Raw genomic sequence first — 21,081 nt, 5'->3', positions numbered from 1 at the left:
AAAATAATCGCAGGTTAAAATCTTGACCATACTCAATAGTTATCGGACCAGATCTTGGACCGTGTCGAGGAGTGAACATCCCCTGAATTTTGATCAACCCAATAATTAACCGATCCAAATTTGACCCGGACCCAAAATTATCTGCTACAAAATCGATTTAAACCCGACTAGATAAGACATGAACCCGAAATTGAACCCGACCTGTACGTAAAATGGAAAAACACAAATTTAGATTCCAAAGTTTTTCTTTTTTTACATAATCGCTAGATCAAGTTTTTTACATCTCGAATGGTATCTAAAAGCAGCATTTGTTCTCAAACCCAAAAACGATTGCCCACAACCTTCTAATTATCGACTTTGTTCTGATCGCCCGACTGAATCCAACCCGACCGAATCCGACCTGAACCTGGGTGACAAAGTGACCCGACACGACCAGGCCTAATGAAGACCCAAGACCCAAGGTGATCCGACCCGAACCCGACTCGTGTATGTAACCGTTTTGACAACTCTAACTATGGGACTCTATACCATATCGTCGATACGTCACAGGTGCAAAGTTTCTCATTTTCATTTGTACTTTCAGATTTTAATATGAGTTACACTTAGACCGACATAAAATTTTGAGTTGACTTTAATAAAACTATCCCTGTATTTAGCATAGAGATATTGAGATGTATACACATTGGTTTTTTTGTGTGTTCAACATGTTAGATAATGTCTTGAATCGGTCAAGCCCCTCACTGCAACGCCCCAGCACTGTCAACACATTGTTATTCTGGACTAGGGTTATCTGTTTTGGGCCTATTTTCTGGGCTTTTCCGCATCTGTCTAGAGAGTACTATATAAACTCTCTAGGTCATAACCTAGTTGTATTATGTAATATGTAATCCTCAAGATCAGTAAAACTTTCCTCCCCTCGCCTGTGGACGTAGCTAACACATTGTTAGTAAACCACGTTAAATTCTTTGCGTTCTTTATTACGTTATTTATTCTTTCTTTGCATCCGTTATAACAAACTGGTATCAGAGCCGGATCTGGTCTAGGGTTTGAAAGTTCGTTTGAGAAAGATGTCTGGTATTAACGTGAAGGTCGAGAAATTTATCGGGAGTAATAGTTTCAGTTTATGGAGAATCAAGATGCGAGCTGAGCCTTGTTGAAACAACAAGGACTGTGGGCGCCGCTTGCTAGGAAGTCGGCGGATCCAATCACCGATGAGATGGACGTTCTGGAGGAGAAGGCACACTAGACGATTTTGTTGTGTCTTGCTGACGATATCATCACCGAGGTCGCGGAGGAGGAAACCGCACAAGGTCTGTGGGTTAAGCTCAAGAGTCTGTATATGACAAATTCCTTAACCAATAAGTTGCTTCTGAAGCAACGTCTGTTCAATCTGCGAATGCAGGAAGGTATGCCTCTCCTAGATCACTTAGATCAATTAAACACAATTTTATTAGAATTGCGTAATATTGATGTTAAAATTGAAGATGAGGATGATGCTTTAATTCTGTTAGTTTCTTTACCATTATCGTATGAAAATTTTGTGCAACCGTTTATTGTTGGTAGAGATAATATTTCTCTAAAGGAGTTTAGATCGTCCCTCCATACTAGAGAATTGCGCCATAGGGCGACTGGTATAGGTACAGATAACCAGGCTGCTGGGTTAGTAGCCAGTGGGAGTTATGGGCATGGAAATTCGGGGAGAAGAAATTCAAGAAACCAGTTTCTAAGGGTCCTAAACCTAATGATGTCTGTAATTACTGTAAGGAGAAGGGACACTGGAAATCTGATTGTTCCAAGAAGAAGAGGCAACAGGATAAATCGTCAGGTACTGCTGCGGTAGCTGATACCAATTCCGGAGAGGATATTGCTCTAGTTGCTGATGAGCACACGCATCACAGTGATGTGTGGATCCTTGATTCTGGAGCGTCTTACCATATATGTCCGCGCAGGGAGTGGTTTACAACCTACGAGCAAGTAGACGGTGGCGATATTTCTATGGCTAATAGTTCTGCTTGTAAGGCGGTTGGAGTAGGCTCAATTAAAATTCGGACACATGATGGTAAATTCTGCACATTGAATGATGTTAGGCATATTTCACTTATGACAAAGAATCTGATATCTTTGAGTATGTTAGACAACAAGGGTTTCAGTTTTCAGGGTGAAGGTGGAGTTTTACATGTCTGTAAGGGTTCGAATGTGGTTCTGAAAGGTGTAAAACATGGTACCTTGTAATTTCTTCAAGGATCTACGTTATCAGGTTCTGTTGCTGTTGCATCCTCGAAGATTGATAAGGAGAACATGAACAAGTTATGGCATATGAGGCTTGGTCACATGAGTGCAAGAGGGATGCAAATTCTGTCAAAAGCGGATCTTCTTTGTGGTCACAAGGTCACGGATCTTGAATTCTGTGAACATTGTATTTTTGGGAAACTACATCGCAGCAAGTTCCCTAAAGGTATACACAGAACAAAGGCACACTTGATTACATCCATTCTGATTGTTGGGGTCCTTTCCGGGTGGAGTCTTTAGGGAGTCACAGATATTTTGTGTCAATGATTGATGATTTCTCAAGGATGTCTTGGGTGTTCATTATGAAGCCTAAAAGTGAAGCTTTTGAGAATTTCATACAGTGGAAGGCATTAGTGGAGAATCAAACATGGAAGAAGATCAAAAGGCTACAAACTGATAATGGTCTGGAATTTTGTTGGTCTGAGTTCGATGAGTTCTGCAAGAATGAAGGGATTGCTAGGCATCATATATTCAGGGATACACCACAACAAAATGGTGTAGCAGAACGTATGAATTAGAAACTTCTGGAGAGAGCTAGGTGCATGCTTTCTAATGCTGGACTAACTAGAAGATTTTGGGCATAAGCGGTTAGTACAACTTGTTATCTGATCAATCGTGGACCTCACACAGGTATACATCTCAAAACCCCTATTGAGGTGTGGGCTGGTAAGCCTGCTGATTACTCTAGTTTAAGAGCTTTTGGTTGTACTGTTCATTATCATGTAAATGAGGGTAAATTAGAGCCACGAGCTAAAAAGGGAGTATTTGTAGGCTATGGGGATGGGGTTAAAGGGTATAGAATCTGGTCCCCATCTGAAAAGTGGGTTATACTAAGTAGAAATGTAGTCTTTAATGAAAATTCTATGTTAAACCCTACTGTGAAGTCTATTGTTGTGTCAGAAAGTGATAGTGTTACGAAACAGGTGGAGCAGCAAGTCACTCTAGATGAGAGTGAACCACAAAATGAAGGTCAACAACCACAGTCAGAATCAGAACCATCAGTTTCTTCATTACCAGTAGCGATTCAGCACAGTTTGGCTCTTGATCGATCAAAGAGAGCTAATTATGGGATGCCTCCCAAGAGATATGGTTTTGAAGATATGGTGGCCTATGTGTAGGGGAATACAGTTAAACATAATAACATGCGCGGAACAATCCCCAAAGCCAGGAAACATGTATAAAGCACAGATTAAGCAAACTTACATTCGAAGCGTGTTTTCCACAATAATATGTCAACGAACACGAACAAAGAACTCCACTTGTCGTTCCTTTACTTGGTTCACCGACACGTTCAGATCCGTCTTGATTATCGTAGCTTAGACAATTATCAAGATACTTTGCCTTTTGGGATGAACACACTATGGAGGCACAGAGAGAATTAGGGTTCTCTGTTTTCTCCTAGGGTTGTGTGTAATCTGAATTGTGATTGTACTGAGTTGGAAAATTAGGTTGTAAGGTTATTTACATAACCTTACTAACCGACCAAGCCAAGAGGCAAGGCCGGCTAGCAAGCCCGCAAGCCAAACACACGGACACGCATAGCCAGTGGGCCGTGGGCCGCGCTGCTGCTGTGTCGTGGTCTCAGCCCGCACGCACGCGCACAGCTCCGCGCCACAAGGCCCTCGCTGCTGCTGCGTTTCTTTGCTTGCTCACCTAGTCGTATGCGCGCCCATGGGCCTCGAGTGCTCCGTGCACTCGGCTCATGGGCCGCTCCTCGTATTCGTGATTAAATATATTTCCGATATATTATTTATCGTTTCGTATACGACGAATCACCGTCATACGATACGATTTATTCGTCTCGCCTAGCTTACGAATATTCGCGATACCATATACGATTCTGATGCAAGGTCGTATCGTATAATACGTTTCCAACTTAAATCCCGAAAAGCTATTAAATGAATTTCCGATTCATTTAATTCGATGATCTGTTACATGCCATTGGTGTGACCTTGTAGGTTCAGTCAAGAGTAAGTTGCGAGCTTAATATTCATTAGAACTCACTGGTCGGAAGCATTGCTCCAGCTAGCTGTTCCGATCACTTGATCTCACTGAATTAATTGTTCGCAATTAATCTGAACCTTGGTATTAGACTTAATGCACCTTGAGTGAAGGACATATTTCCTTCAATCTCCCACTTGTCATTCAGACAAGTGTGCATCCACATTCCTTTGTCACTTAGTGTTACTTACTGAACATAAGGTAAGATCCAAGCCATCCTTATTAGGTCCAGAAGTGTTTCTCGGATTACAGAGTTCAACTGTCAAACTTTTGCAGAAGGTTAAGCCTAACCATTCTGAGCACGGCCATGCATTTTATAGTATCTAACTCTCCGAGAGGCCTTGTTACACAACAAACACCATATCCTATCAAAGATAGGAGGACAATCCACTCTTGCAATCTATGAATACTCACTTTGATTCATAGTACGCCCAATAATTGCTTTTATAGCCTCCTTTTACGGTGCGACGTTTAGCTAGTATCAAAGCGAACTAATTCTCAAACGAGCAGACATAATCGCTCATGTTCTGAGGAATGGTTCTAATCACCATTAATGAGAACTACTTATGACATGACTTAATCTCTTAAAGTGTTCTCATGGTCAATCCGATACAAGATCCAATAAGTATCTATGCAAATGATTTCTGACATCCAGTCCATCTAGTTCAAGAAACAGAACTATAAATCAACTTGCAATCTAATCTTCATTAGTCATTGGTTGTCCACCTTTCAATGACCTGGATTAGGGATCCTTTGTGACTTCAATATTCAAGTTCACTTATGGGTGTTTCTTTGTCGAAGAATCCATCTTGACATCCCATTTGAATGATTTGAATCACATGGACTTATCATTTAATACTAAACCAAGATTAAATGAACTATGAAATATAATTTCATAAATGATAAATGTTTAAACCAAATGCTTACCAATTTGTGGGCCTCTAACCCAAAATCAAGCATTTAATGTTTTTTACAGATATAGGCCTTTCACCCAATACTTAAAACATTCATGGAACTCAAACTTGATTCCATATCTGCATATGAATGTTGTGTATCATTCAATGCAGAGGTTTAGTTTATCATACTTTGCTATCCTTAGCATCTTTTCTATCGAAAGCCTTTCGATGTAAGATGAAAAGATCTTTGAATATGTTCTAGAATGATCTAGTCTTTCGTTGCTGTTTAGAATGATAATCATATCTAAAATAGAAAATCATCCAGGTAGCAGACTTGTGATCAACCTGAGTTCATTGAAGAACTCCCACTAAAAATAATTCCCTTTTATTGCTTCTTAGGCAACAATGAATTCATTTGAATTATGTAGAATTTAATGATGCTTCCCTTTTGGAATGCTCCAACCAATTCACATAGATGTGGGAGATACATCTTTCAACTGAGAACTTGGAAACTAATCATTGATTCAGTTTCCCATGCATCACGTATGGTTAAGAACCTATGTAACCACCTTTTAATCACGACGCCTAATTGCCCGCGTTTGTTTGTGGTTTGCCTAACAACAAGATTCAACTTTTGCTTAGGCAAATGCATGTAGCATCAAAACTTTAGTTATCTTCACTTCCTCTTATCAAGTGTTCATCCTACATCTCCAAATGTATTGGATGTTCTTGATACTGTTCCAATGATCTTTAATCCAGATCAATAGAGATTGGTATAAACTCGTCACGATCCAATGTTCACGAGTTATCTTGGCGATCTATATATCACATTATACATGATTGATTGTAATGCAAAAACCATTCGCATTTTAAAATCCATCCATGTGACTTTTAGCTTTATTCTGTTTCAAGAGATACTGAATCTTGCTAAAATCTTGGCATTGCCATGTGATATAAGGTGAAGGTACCTCTTCAAGGTCCTTCATGCTTAACTCTAGTGATAACAGCCTAGCTTTATACTTAGTTAAAGCATTCATAACTTAGACTTACTCATATGGGTTGAGAGTCTCTTTTGAGTCTCTCCATTGTGTTTGATTTAGTAATTACTTTTACAGAATCCAAACAACGCTTTAGATCCTATCCAATAGATCTTTAACCTAGTATGTTCTAAGTTTCGCCATGGTTCTAATATTGACAAATACTTTCAAATCTAACCATTTGAATGTCATTTTCAATAGAGAGATATGTATCTCATTATAGAACCAATAAACATGACTTAGATCCCACTAAACTCCTCATCTATAAGATGATCCATATTTTCATAAAGCTATGATTGCTCAATAGCCTTTTAGACAAATATTGTCCAATTCCCACTTGCATGCTTTATTCTACGAATAGATTTCTTAAGCTTGCTCTTTTATCTAGCATCCAAAACTTTTACATTGTGTGATGTACACAATTCCTTTCTACAAGTCCAATTGAGTAAGGTGTTTCGTTTTCCAATTGCCATATTGCCATATGCAATGATTGCTAGATTTATCCAAAATAGTTCAAGCATTCCGACTTGGTGAAAAAGATTTCAACATTATCAACGCCGTGAAGTTGTTTACAATCTTTTAGCCACCAATCTAGCTTCTCTTTTGTATGTGAATACAATATCATCTTTGTATGTTTTGAAAACATGTTTGCAACCAATGGGAGTAAACCCTTTATGCAAATCAACGTTGTATGTTTAGAAAACATGTTTGCAACCAATGGGAGTGAACTCTTTATGCAAATCAACCAAATCATAGATTTGATTCTTCAAGATGAAGGTACTTTGGATGAAATGACCTCAAACCATTTTGTATGGCCTCGAACCATACTTGGGAATTTTAATTCGTTGTAGCTAACCTGTAAGTCATATGTTTTTGAAGCACTTTCCAAAGTCTTCATAGTTTTCATTCCTCAAGATATCTATGTATCTATCTTGGTTGAATTCTATTTCTTATACGATTTACCTAGGTATTGAACATCAAACGTTAGTGTCTATAAAGACATTACTCAAGTCCTTTGAGTATTAGGATTCTCTTGAAGCACTTCTAAAGCCTTCATGAAGCTCTTCCAAAGGCTTCTAAATACAGAGCTTTTCCAAAGACTCCTAAGTATCCTACATTTGTTTGTTGCTTGACTCGAAGTCCATTCGAGGTCATTTTTCTCCCACTTGCCTTTCTGGAAATATGATAGTTTCCTAAAAGACATTATCTTAAGCAACAACCATATGTTCAGATTTGTGGTAGAATCAATACCTTTTGTTTCTATGAGTCGCTCATAAAGAAACATATATCTATCCTTGAGTTTGTTTGATGTAAACACTAACTCCCACTGGGTTCGACAACCCTAGATATATATGTACTGAAAAGATGTACTGAACCGAAGTTCAATCCTTATGACATCTTATCCTTAGCTTTGACAACCTTGTTTAGTGTGATAGTCACTTGAGAGTGTAATTAGAAACTATATAGGAAAATAGTCGTGATTATCGTTAATCGAAATAGATTCCGATTTCTCCATTTGGACATACCATATTCTTATGGAGCTTCGATTGTTATAATGCCATATAAACAATCTAGATAATCTTTCTTGGCTCATGCAAACATCACCTTGACCCAGCCTAGATGTTCCAAAATTCTTGCCAAGTTGATTTTATACCCTTTTGTGAATTACATTGAAGCATTTCACACATTTCACTTTGAGTAAATATAGCCATATTTTCTCAAAAGTCATAAAATCCATCTTTGGCCCATGAACTTCATTGTCTAGAAACTTCTAACAATAGTCCATTTCTATGTCATGTTCAACAAGCAAGACCCACGTGTCTTAAATTAACCAACTTTCAGAAATCCATGCCATGGAATCTTAGAATGTTGACTTGTTGATATGGTCGTATGACATTGCCAAAGATATGTGGAACACAAATCAAATGTTTGATTTGAACCTTCTGAAGTTTGAGTGTGAAGAGATTCGTTTGTTTATTAATCAATCATATGACTCAACCCATAAATGACCATTTCATTCAAATAAACACTTAACGAATGTTTTTGTTTACTTTGAATGTGAGTCTTTCCGTTGTCCAAACAGAAATTGATTATGATGATTAATGGAACATAATACCATTAAGTTCCAGCCTTTAGAAGGACTTTAAAACAAACATGATGACCGTACAGTTAATGTAGCATAACTTTGCTTCATTTTCCACTTGTAGGTCAATTACCAGACTTAGCTCCCGGAATTTGAGTTCTTAACAAGAGTTTAGAACCTCAAGCGGTAATCTAATACCATAGGAGTTTATTTGCTAAGTCGTTTCTCTTTAACACAAACTTTTAGGTAGAAATTGAATATTGAATTCATTTCTTTTGTACCCCTTTCCTATCCTTTCTAGCACGTTTTCTTATAGTCCTAAAGATTTTACTCTTTGCTTGATCTTCGTACTTTGTTACGCTTACAAAGTCCCTTTCTTTTGTTCATTTTGAATGCCAACATCCAATGAGTCTAATTCATCATCGAATCAAAAGAAAATTGGTTGTTAACCATTGGTTATACATGAGTCTTTAACTCAATACTTCATTATTTCAAAACTACCCAGTATTCTGAATATATGAGGTCCAATTGGTCTACCATTCAAATTCTAGTTCGAAAACAACCATGAAGATCACTATAAGAAAATAGCATTCAAGATACGCTCCCACTCTCCTTTTCTTTGAGAATCGCTCTCAAAATAGTTACCAATCGATCGAGGAAATATCGCAGTTCTATTGTCCGAACGCAATAAAGTTGAAGATTTACGCTTCTACAAAATGAACTAGCAAAGAAAAACATTTACCATACTTTAATAACTTGAAATAAAAGCATTCACGCAATCATCAAAGCTATTAAACATTTCATTCATGCAAAAAAAAAAAAACATGGTCCAAAATGAATGAAACGATTCCAAGACCCCAAAAGTCCTAAATCCTTAAGCAGCTTTAGCATGTCTTAAGTAGTTTAAGATTTTAGGTAAGCAAAACCTATTGCTAGTAATCTCCAAATTACTCTTGGTTAATAAATTAATGTCATAATTTATCCCATTGCCACAACATAATGCCATTGTTGTTTGAGTTGAAACCACAATCAATGTGCTCCTTTAGGACGCCCTACCACCTAAGTCAACTAAAATAGCACCTCGCTTTAGCGTAAACCTACTGTCTTAGATCCCTAGATTTTTGTAAGTGTTGATTTGGAAGGCAATTTTTAAACTCAATATTACTTGGACCTAGTTGTTTCTATGTTGGTTCGATTATTTAGTGAACTTAAAACTAATCGATTCATAGGAAACAACCTGTTCATGCAAAGCATACATACATTCATACATTCACGCATAATATATATATATATATATATATATATATATATATATATATATATATATATATATATATATATATATATATATATATATATATATATATATATATATATATATATATATATATATATATATATATATATATATTAAATTGCATAAATAAATGGTGATCTAGTATGGCCCAAAACATCTTGTCTTGAAGCATCCAATCTTCATCACCTCCTTGTTAGCTTGGAATCGTCTTGAATCTTCGTTCAAATGCTAACTTAAAGTTCTAAACTTAGAAATACTTGAAAATAATAAATTACATCAAAATTTCCATGGTACGCAGACCATATTTAAAACTTTACATTCAAAGATAGAACGGTACGCAGACCGTATTTAACTATCCTAAATTGGCCATACTAGTCACTTGGAGTACCTGCATTACATAAAATAGATATTCTATGCATTCACCCATTCGTGTGCTAAAAAAAATGGCCCATATAAATATGCAAGTATTTACGTGAATTAATTAAAATTCACGTTCACATAAACGCGTCCTAAAAGATTAATCAATTTCAAATTATTAATCCTTAGACTTTATTCTAATTAAAATTGAATTTAATTAAAATAATGCGACCTACGAAAATAATTAAAAAATAATTATTTCATTTTAATTTCATTTAGTGGCTCCCACTCAAACCAATAATTATTCCGGATAATTAATTATGAAATATTAAATTAAAACTCGCGGCCCGGCCCAAGCAAATAAAATATTAAATTAAATATCCCGTTAGCCCAAATTAATGCAAATATACAAAGCCCAACGAATTAAACGACTTTTAACAAAAAAAGTCCAATTACTTAGTCGGGCTAGGCTTGCGCCCAACCCTTGCCTTGCGTGAGGCCCAAGAGCGCACGAGCAAGGCTCGCACACCCCCAGCCCCATCGTGCTCGCGCGCCGCGTCCCTGCAGCTATGCTGCCCCTGCGCTGCGTGTTGTGCATCGTGTGTGTGCTGGACGTCGCAAGGCTTGCGCCTCGCTTCGTCGCAGCCCCGCAAGCTCCCGCGCCTGCCATTTCCTCGCCTAGCGCGCACGGGGCACGCAACATAGCTGCTGCTGCCCGTGTCGCATGTCTCGGCCTGAGCATAATGGCCTCGTATGGCTCGAAGAGCCATACTTCCACCATGCTCATGTTCGTGCCTTTGGTTCGTAATACGGACCAACTTAATTAAAATTAAATTTAATTCACGAACTTGCATTAATTTTATTTTTCAAAAAATTTACGATTTTTATTTTCGAAAAACAACGATTTTTAACGATTCAATAAACTTTAACGACAATCCAATTTCGTAAAATTATTAAATCAAGGGCTAACAATATTCAAACTTTTAAGAACGATCGAATCAACATTAAAGTTTGAACTTTTAATTAATAAAATCCGAAGCTTTAAATCGTTCATAAACAATTAAATTTCAGATTTTTAATAATTTGGTTTAAGTGCGATTAAAATTAACGAAACAATTCAAAATTTTAATCCAATAATTTTTACAATTATCCACTGACCCATGAAATTATATCCCCTTTCCCAATTAACCGAATTATTAAACCAAAATTAATTAAAATTCAATCAGGGTTTCAAATTTTACGAATTTGGGAAAGGCAAAATTAGGGTTTATACTTATTGGAAAAATCTGAAAATTTTACCATAGATCAAGCATGTACCCAGAAACATTGTGTCAAAATTTCAAGAAATTCCGAGTAGTTTAGGTCGACCTTTTAATTGAATTACTGTCCGACACTTTTAATTTTTAATGAAAAATTAACAAAAACGCCCAAAAAACGATACTTTGAGGCCTGTTTTCGCAATTCTATTCCCATGAGTTGATCTTAGAAAATTGTTTTCCATCAGATTAGGGTTTTAAAAATCGAAAAAGCGATGATTTTTGATTTCGGACCTGATTATACGCAATTCATCCAATAATTCGTAAAAAATTCCGAAAAATCAACAAAGTTCCAAATTTTCGACAGATGCAAAAACAATAATAATCATGCTAATTCATGCTTTGAATACATAAGGCTCATGATACCACTGTAGGGGAATACAGTTAAACATAATAACATGTGCGGAACAATCCCCAAAGCCAGGAAACATGTATAAAGCACAGATTAAGCAAACTTACATTCGAAGCGTGTTTTCCACAATAATATGTCAACGAACACGAACAAAGAACTCCACTTGTCGTTCCTCTACTTGGTTCACCGACACGTTCAGATCCGTCTTGATTATCGTAGCTTAGACAATTGATCAAGATACTTTGCCTTTTGGGATGAACACACTATGGAGGCACAGAGAGAATATGAGTTCTCTGTTTTCTCCTAGGGTTGTGTGTAATCTGAATTGTGATTGTACTGAGTTGGAAAATTAGGTTGTAAGGTTATTTACATAACCTTACTAACCGACCAAGCCAAGAGGCAAGGCCGGCTAGCAAGCCCGCAAGCCAAACACACGGACACGCACAGCCAGTGGGCCGTGGGCCGCGCTGCTGCTGTGTCGTGGTCTCGGCCCGCACGCACGCGCACAGCTCCGCGCCACAAGGGCCTCGCTGCTGCTGCGTTGCTTTGCTTGCTCGCCTAGTCGTATGCGCGCCCATGGGCCTCGAGTGCTCCGTGCACTCGGCTCGTGGGCCGCTCCTCGTATTCGCGATTAAATATATTTCTGATATATTATTTATCTTTTCGTATACGACGAATCACCGTCGTACGATACGATTTATTCGTCTCGCCTAGCTTACGAATATTCGCGATACGATATACGATTCCGATGCAAGGTCGTATCGTATAATACGTTTCCAACTTAAATCCCGAAAAGCTATTAAATGAATTTCCGATTCATTTAATCCGGTGATCTGTTACATGCCATTGGTGTGACCTTGTAGGTTCAGTCAAGAGTAAGTTGTGAGCTTAATATTCATTAGAACTCACTGGTCGGAAGCATTGCTCCAGCTAGCTGTTCCGATCACTTGATCTCACTGAATTAATTGTTCGCAATTAATCTGAACCTTGGTATTAGACTTAATGCACCTTGAGTGAAGGACATATTTCCTTCACTATGCATTACAGGTTGCTGAAGAGGTGGATCCTGACTCTCTGATGAGCCATCCACCTACAAAGAAGCAGTTACATGTACGGAGTCTACCCAATGTCTTGCTGCAATGGGAGATGAGATGGAGTCACTTCATAAGAATCAGACTTGGGAATTAACCAAGAGACCTCGAGAAAGAAAGATCGTCACTTGCAAATGGCTCTACAAGAAAAAGGAAGGAGAAACTCTGTTGAGGGTATCAAGTATAAAGCTCGAGTAGTAGCTAGAGGGTTCACTCAGAGAGAGGGAGTAGACTATAATGAGATTTTTTTCACCAGTGGTCAGACACACTTTCATCAGGGTGCTACTAGAAACAGTTGCACATCAGGATCTGGAGCTTGAACAACTAGATGTGAAGACGACTTTTCTGCATGGAGAGTTGGAAGAGGAGATATACATGACTCAAACAGATTGTTTTCAGGTTCCTGGTAAGGAAGATTATGTTTGCAAGTTGAAGAAGTCCTTGTATGGACTAAAGCAGTCTCCGAGGCAGTGGTATAAGAGATTCGACAGCTATATGATAGAGATTGGCTACACCAGGAGTCCGTATGATTGTTGTGTTTACTATAGCAAGGCAGCAAATGGTTAATTGATTTATCTGGTCCTGTATGTAGATGATATGTTGTTAGCTGCAGAGAACAAGTCTGATGTTCAGAAGTTGAAGGATCTCCTTAGTGCCGAATTTGAGATGAAAGATTAGGTGCGGCTCGGAAAATTCTGGGGATGGAGATTTATAGGGATAGAAGCAAAAAGAAGCTATTCTTATCACAGAAGGGATATATTCAGAAGATTTTGTCAAGATTTGGCATGTCTACAGCAAAGCCCATAGATACTCCTAATGCTGCAAATGCACATCTGTCTGTTGATTTTGCACCTAAGTCTGCTGAGGAGAAGGAGTACATGTCTCGAGTTCCCTATGCTAGTGCAGTAGGAAGCTTGCACTACTACAAAATAGCCTAAGAAACCGAGCAAAACAAGGCAAAGAAACCTCACTTTATACGGTGCCTAGGTAGTAGGTCTCTTAGCATAAGAGACCGGAGTTTTCGCCTGGTTTCTTTGATATATCTAAGAAACCTAATTAGATAGAAAACAGGTTTCTTAGATCCTTTCCTGTGAATTTAAATGCAAAGGATAGGAGACCGAATTGATGAAATATGTGGTTTCTTTGACTGTACTAGGAAACCACTTCCTTACAAAGTGCGGTTCCTTTGATTTTTTTAGGAGACTGTATTTTAAGCATCTACGGCTTCTTACTCCTGTGTGTGTGCAGTCTAAGAAACCAAATTTATTAAATATCTGGTTTCTTTGATTTTTATAAGTTTTTTTAATTAAAATTTATATGGATGCTACAACCCATAAATTATTGGCATATAATATATTTTCAAATAGAAAGGTACCTGTTAGATTCCATCCAATATCCAAATTGGCTCAATGGTAATATAATCCATCAACTTTATATATGCGTAAAAATAAATTCTCCAACCCTACTTCTTGTTCTCAAAATCAATAAATTAAATAAAATTACTGTAAAACATTTTCCAAACTCCAATCACAAGTTCAAATCCAAAGTACTTCACATGTATTAACTTGCCACAAGATTCCCAAAATATTTAATTTGTTATAATGTTTTCAATATGCACTAGGTATAAAGATCATTCATAATCAACGTCCAAAAGATCATTTTCTTCATCTTCATCAATATGATCATTGATAACTTGTTTTTGCTTGAAAACATATGTAACCAAAGTACGGGGTCTTGTCAATCATCGCTTTAGAATGAGTGGTGAGGTAAGTACTGCATACAAGACATAAAGACGATTAGAATATGTATATGTTAAAAGATATAAATTAGGTGAAATTCATAAAAACAGTCCGAACTATTACTCATCTTCTTTAAACAGTCCCATCTATTCAATAACTAACATACTGAACTTTGAGGGTTGTTTTACTAAAATAGTCCCGACCTTGATGAACCTGATTAGCACGTAAAACTGACCAGGTGGCACGTTGTGGTTGGTAGTTGGTACTTTTATTTATTTCTGATTATTAAATTAAGTCCAACCCCTTTCCTCTCTCCAATTCTCCATTCTCCACCGGAACAGAGTCAACCCCAAAGCCCATCATAACCCCTTTTTTCTTCTACATTCCTCTCACCAGTTACAATTATAGCCACCAGGGGGCCAAACTTCATCAAGCTTCCTCTCTCTCCACCACATTCCCAATCACTACCATCAACCAAATAATCCATCCCACATAAATGATTGTACATTTGTACCTTCTCGAATTCACTCACAGAAATTTCAGTACTGTGAAAGGAGATGAAAATTCGAGGGGCATATGTCTGCAATGACTTAAAGACCAATTAAGGTTTTTGTAATTTTGTTGTTGGTGAGTGCAGGGTCATAAAGAATTTTGAATTGTATTTATTTTTAAAAATCCAACATTTGGATGTTTACTTGAACTGAAATTCCTCACTCTTTGTGGTAAATAACTTTACTCATTGATCATTGTTTTGTATTAAAAGTTAAATTAAACCGCATTAACTTGAATCTTGTTTTGTTCTTCTCTATCTTGGATGGCAGGATCATTGTAGTGGAGTAAGATGATGATGAATGGGTATCGTAGACATCCCCTTGATATTTTAGTAAGTTTGACATCTTTAGTTGCATTGAAAATCTTTAGAATTAAACATGTTGTCACATGTATATTATTTTTGAATCTGTAGTTTGAGGTTTAGAGTTCTATTTGCTAGTTGTTCCATGCATTTTATCTTTTAATCTCCAAGTTAAATGAGGTTTTTGATAGTAGCAAGTCTTAATTATTTTTACTCTGCTTATATGTAAGTTTTCTGTAAATTTCATGTACAATTCTTTGAGTTTATACTTTTCATTTGGATAAAATGCCTAAGTGCATGAATAATCAAAAGAAGTAAACAATCACCCTACGGCGTACATTAGGCATTCAGGTGACGACTTCATTTTGGACACTTCCACGTCAGGTACACTCTACCCTTTGCTTGAGAACCATGCCTATCTTCAACTTGTTGGCCTTAGAATCCTTAAAGAGTAGACTGGTCCTATACCACCTCAACTAGGTAATTAAGTTGTCTAACCTGAACAAGCTTTTCTTAAACACTAATAAACCATGCTAAGTGGTTCACTATACTTTTCTATTAGTGGTCTACATAAGTTTGAAAAATCTATATCTTACCCAAAATAGCTTATGTGACACTACGTAAAACTCAATTTTTTGGTCATTGACTTTAGAATTTGGCTTTTCAGAGAATCAACTATTTGCGAAAAACTATCTTCGCTTGTTTTATGATTTCACTAAACTTGATATTCATAATAACGTACTCTCAAGTAAGATTCTTAACAACATTAAAAAACTAAAGAGTCTTACAAATTTGGATTTGTCAATGACGTTATTTGTCCCTCGACTATAAGGTCTGTGACAAAGTCACAGAACCAATTTCTTCTTTGATAGGCCAGCTTGTTTCTTTGTAAATCTTAGGTCAGGCTAACATGAGAACCAAAACATAAGTGTAAATAATCTCTTACTCTTTACTTTTGATTTTAAGTTCCTAGTTTTATGCGTCTCTAATTTAATATTGTCAGTAGACGCGTGCTCTATAAATTGGGTATATCTGTAACATCAATTTGTACTAATGAACTTTTGAGGTTGTGACTTCTTGAACTAAATGAAAGTCACGAAAATTTCTTTTTCCTGCGTTGACTCATTTGACAATCCTTTTTTTCTCTTTGTTTTTGCAGCATTGAAGTAACTTAGCTACCCATCCGCTGTTAGCTTCAAACCCTCTTTTGTGTTTTCTCAGTTATTTACTAAAGGAATTGTTGTCTTGGTTTCTCTTTTGAACTATAGTGTGGCTGCTCTTCCATGGCGGCATTGAAAAAACCAATTATCAATAAGGTAACATTAGACTATAGACACCATTACCTAGTAGCTGATACGCTAGATTTGTTTCTAAATCCGTCAGTGGCCTTGAGAACTTTCATTTGTTTAATTGAGGTTTTAAAATGTTGGTAGACTTTTTATTCTGGTCCGAGTTTAAAGTTCGGCCAAGTGCAATTGGAATTCGACAGTTATTGGGTGCTAGTCTGCTAGTTTCCTCAGTAGTCATCCACTATTTTGATGATTTTTTTAACCAAATTCATTGTGATGCAAAATTTAATATACAGACAAACCTGATTTTTCTTAATATTGATTGGTACACTAAAGATATTACTTGTCACATTTATCTGTATTTTTATACTCCAAGTCATTCTCTTTTATGCTAAGGTTTACTTCGATTTAAGGACCTTGCGTGATAATTTAAGTATCTTAATTAGTTTCTTAATTTTTGTTCATTGAATGCCTTAGGTATGATTTTATTGTTATTATATCATTCATGTTTTGGAGGTGGATTTGTTGTTAATTATCGAGGGTTAGTTTTTTAGTGGTGGATGTTTGATGAGCTCACAGGTCACGATATTGAGAGACACGAACTAGTGTTCTTGGTGTATTTAACTTTTTACAATTGTTTGTCTTAATGTTTTTCTAAAGCCTATTGGCTCAAAATGGTAGAGTAATGTAGGTTCAAGTCCTACATAGGCTGGAATAGTTTCACCTAGATAAGAAAAACAAGCCTCACATCTACCATGAACTTTATCAGGAAGGATAAATGAGAAATCCATAGAAAAAGGAAGGTAAGATGTAAGAATTCAGACATAAAGCCTTTTAATAAAGAAACAGAAAGAGGAGAGATGAAAGTTCACAGAGAAAAAAATCATTATATTCTTAATAATCATGAAACATAATGACTATTTGGCTAGCTAATTCATTCAAAATCCCACAAGACAAGACATGCACAGAGAGACATAAATAGAACTTCCTAGAAAAATTTAGTTGCTAGACACAGAAAGCAATTGTTGAAGACTGAATATCACAAACAGAACTAGTAATAATCTTGTTTAGTTCAGCCCCCAAAACATCACTATCAAGCAATTTACAAATTCAGTTGCAGACTTTGGAAGTGCTGCAAAACAAAACCTTGGTAGAATACATGGATTTTGAAAAGAGATAAATAATGTAAATGATTTACAGAACCAAGAAATAGATGCAATGCCCAATGTCAGTCTTCCTTCACTTATATATACAAATATCAAATTCTGAAAGATAACGAAATCGAAAAAAAGTAGTACATTGTGGGCCTTGTGGCACACAAATTCTACCAGTAAAATTTAATAGTGAAGGCATGGAGCTGAATCCAAATTTTCAGAACAGTAAATGAACGCTAGGTTAAACATGATATGACATGGAAATGAATATAACCTCGTCTGAATTTGGAATAAGCTGACTAACTGAACAAGAGTTACTTTCGTCTTCTCCCACCTCTAGTTTTGAAGCAGCTGGCTCGTCTGCACACACATGCACATGACAGTGTGAGCAACATGCAGGTATGAAAAAAGGATAGCTACAGAGAGAAGAGAAATCACTCCCTTTTCTTTTCTGTTATATTCATTTCCAGCAAATGCTTGTTAAACTAAACAGTTTAGTTTCTATTTTTTACAGAATCAAAGTTTTAATTCTTTGTAACATGGTACTATCATTACGAAATAATTTGTAGCGTCTTAAATTAAAATATCTTGCCAACATATTTTATTAATTTACATATCCACATGGAAAAAATATTATACTACTTATCAGTTATTTGCAGGCATTATATGAAAATCTTTAAACTGACTTTTCAACAAAGTTAACATTCGAAACATCACTCGCGGGATTGTCCATAATACTAGATTCTTGTGAAGAAAAAAAAATCTTCCACTTATGTTTGTCTGTGTGTTTTTAAACTATATACTCCTATACCTCATAGAAAACAAAACTATAGAGAGAGACCTGTTGATATTTCATCTGAAAGACCAAAGAGACAAGCAAGTGTACAATTAAAAACAACTGCCCGCTTAAATATCTAAAATGATCTGGATACTAACCCTTTCAAGAATATATGAGTACAAAAGTTGAGGATGTAGTTCTATAAACAGGAGATATGTTGCCCTTCTCCACATTTAGATTGTCCTTATCAGGATCACAAAGGCCAAATTCCTTTTGAGTTGGGATAATGACAACACCAAACAAAAAGAGAAAAAAAGAACACCGTATCATTAGTGATCAATATCATATAGCAGATGGTGAATAACCCAATGAATTGAGAAAAATAAAATTAATCTACAATGAGATGAATATGATTGAATTTGGACTGATACACGATACTTCATATGTTAATTTTATTTACTATTGCTAATAATTATGTTCATTTCAAATAAAGTGAATGAAAGAAAAAGGTTCAGACAGAAATTTGAAACTTTGGAAGAGTGATATCATTGACACTGTAGATTAAAAAATGAAGTTGCCACAAGAATTTGTTACAAAATCTTTGTAGAGCAAATATATTTAGAATCGGCAATGTACGGATGTCAAACCATTAGGGATCAAACTTCAATATGACCTCGAAATTTCAACCAAATTAAAATTATCACTCAAACACAAATTATTCATTGAAAATAACTTTGTCGGTCTTACAGGAAAATTCTCTAAATTAATAAAATAGTAAAATTATAATTAGGGAAAAAGGGTGAGAAGAGGGGAAGAAAAATTACCTAGAATCACAAGAGCTGAAGAGCCGGCGACGGAGACGGTGGATGTACGTGGTGGTGGAGACTGTGGTTGTTGTAGCGGTGGAGACGATGGTTGCAGTGGCGGTGGAGACGTTGGTTGCGGTAGAGGTGGAGAATTAGCAGATGGAGAAACGATCGGGAATATGAAGAGCGGTGGTGAAGGATTTTTTGGTGTGGTGAGGAGACTAATGTGGTTTTCTGGGTTCTTGGTGAATTGAAGTTAAGTTTTTTTTTGGTGAGATCGTGGGTTTAGGAAGAGGTTTCTCTTCCCTAATTCTGCACAGATAAAGGATTCCCGCCTATATAATTAATATGTAGCATATGAGTAAGAAACTGGTTTAGAAAGATCTCCGGTTTCTTTGATTCTTTTCTAAATATAATATTATCTAAGAAACCTTATATTTTAGGTATGAGGTTTCTTATATTTTTTCTAAGAAACCTCACTTCTAAGATAATTGGTTCCTTAATCTAAGACACCTAATAAGTGACTTATGCGGTGCCCTAGCAATGGTTGCTTAGCCCATTTTTGTAGTAGTGTTGATGTATGCAATGGTCTGCACTAGACCTGATTTGGCACAGTCTGTTAGTGTTGTTAGTAGGTTTATGGGTGAACCTGGAAAGGAGCATGGCAAGATGTGAAGAGGATTTTTCGGTACCTAAAAGGTACATCTGATGTTGGTCTCATTTATGGAGGTGATACAGAGTGTTTGGTGACAGGGTTTTCAGACTCTGATTATGCTGGAGATGTTGATAGTAGAAGATCTATGACTGGTTATGCTTTCACTCTTGGTGGTTCAGTTGTCAGTTGGAAAGCTACTTTGCAACCTACGGTGACTTTGTCTACTACAGAAGCAGAGTACATGGCATTGACAGAAGCAGCAAAAGAGGGAATATGGTTGAAAGGGTTGGTCAGTGATTTGGGTCTACATCATGATCAGGCTATAGTGTACTGTGACAGTCTCAGTGCAATATGTTTAGCTAAGGATCAAGTAAATCATGAGAGGACTAAGCACATCGATGTAAGGTATCATTTTCTGAGAAGTGAGAAGAGAATTAAGGTGAACAAAGTGGGTATTGCTGATAACCCAGCCGATATGTTCACCAAGCCGGTTCCACGTAGCAAGTTTCAACACTGTTTGAACTTGCTAAATGTTAGGAGGTGTTGATTGTCTTTTTGAGGGCAAAATCTGAGGTAGAGGAGTTTCTGGTACATCTAGCATTATAATGGTGCACCTGGTACATCTATTTGTGAGAGGATTCAAGTCAAGGTGGAGATTTGTTAGATAATGCCTTGAATCGGTCAAACCCCTTACTGCAACGCCCCAGCACGGTCAACACACTGTTATTTTGGACTAGGGTTATCTGTTTTGGGCCTATTTTCTGGGCTTTTCCGCATCTGTCTAGAGAGTACTATATAAACTCTCTAGGTCATAACCTAGTTGCATTTTGTAATATGTAATCCTCAAGATCAATAAACTTTCCTCCCCTCTGCCTGTGGACGTAGCTAACACATTGTTAGTAAACCACGTTAAATTCTCTGCGTTCTTTATTACATTATTTATTCTTTCTTTGCATCCGTTATAACACAACATAACAAAGCAAATAGCGACAGTACGTGATTATTGTTACAAATTAAATCACATTTTTCATTGGTCGATTTTTAATGATTTTCTATGTGGCGCTCTAATAATTCAGCAATTATGTCCA

The sequence above is a fragment of the Spinacia oleracea genome, chromosome 6 (assembly GCF_020520425.1).
Source record: "Spinacia oleracea cultivar Varoflay chromosome 6, BTI_SOV_V1, whole genome shotgun sequence".
Taxonomy (NCBI): Eukaryota; Viridiplantae; Streptophyta; class Magnoliopsida; order Caryophyllales; family Amaranthaceae; genus Spinacia; species Spinacia oleracea.
This window is presented reverse-complemented; position numbering follows the sequence as displayed.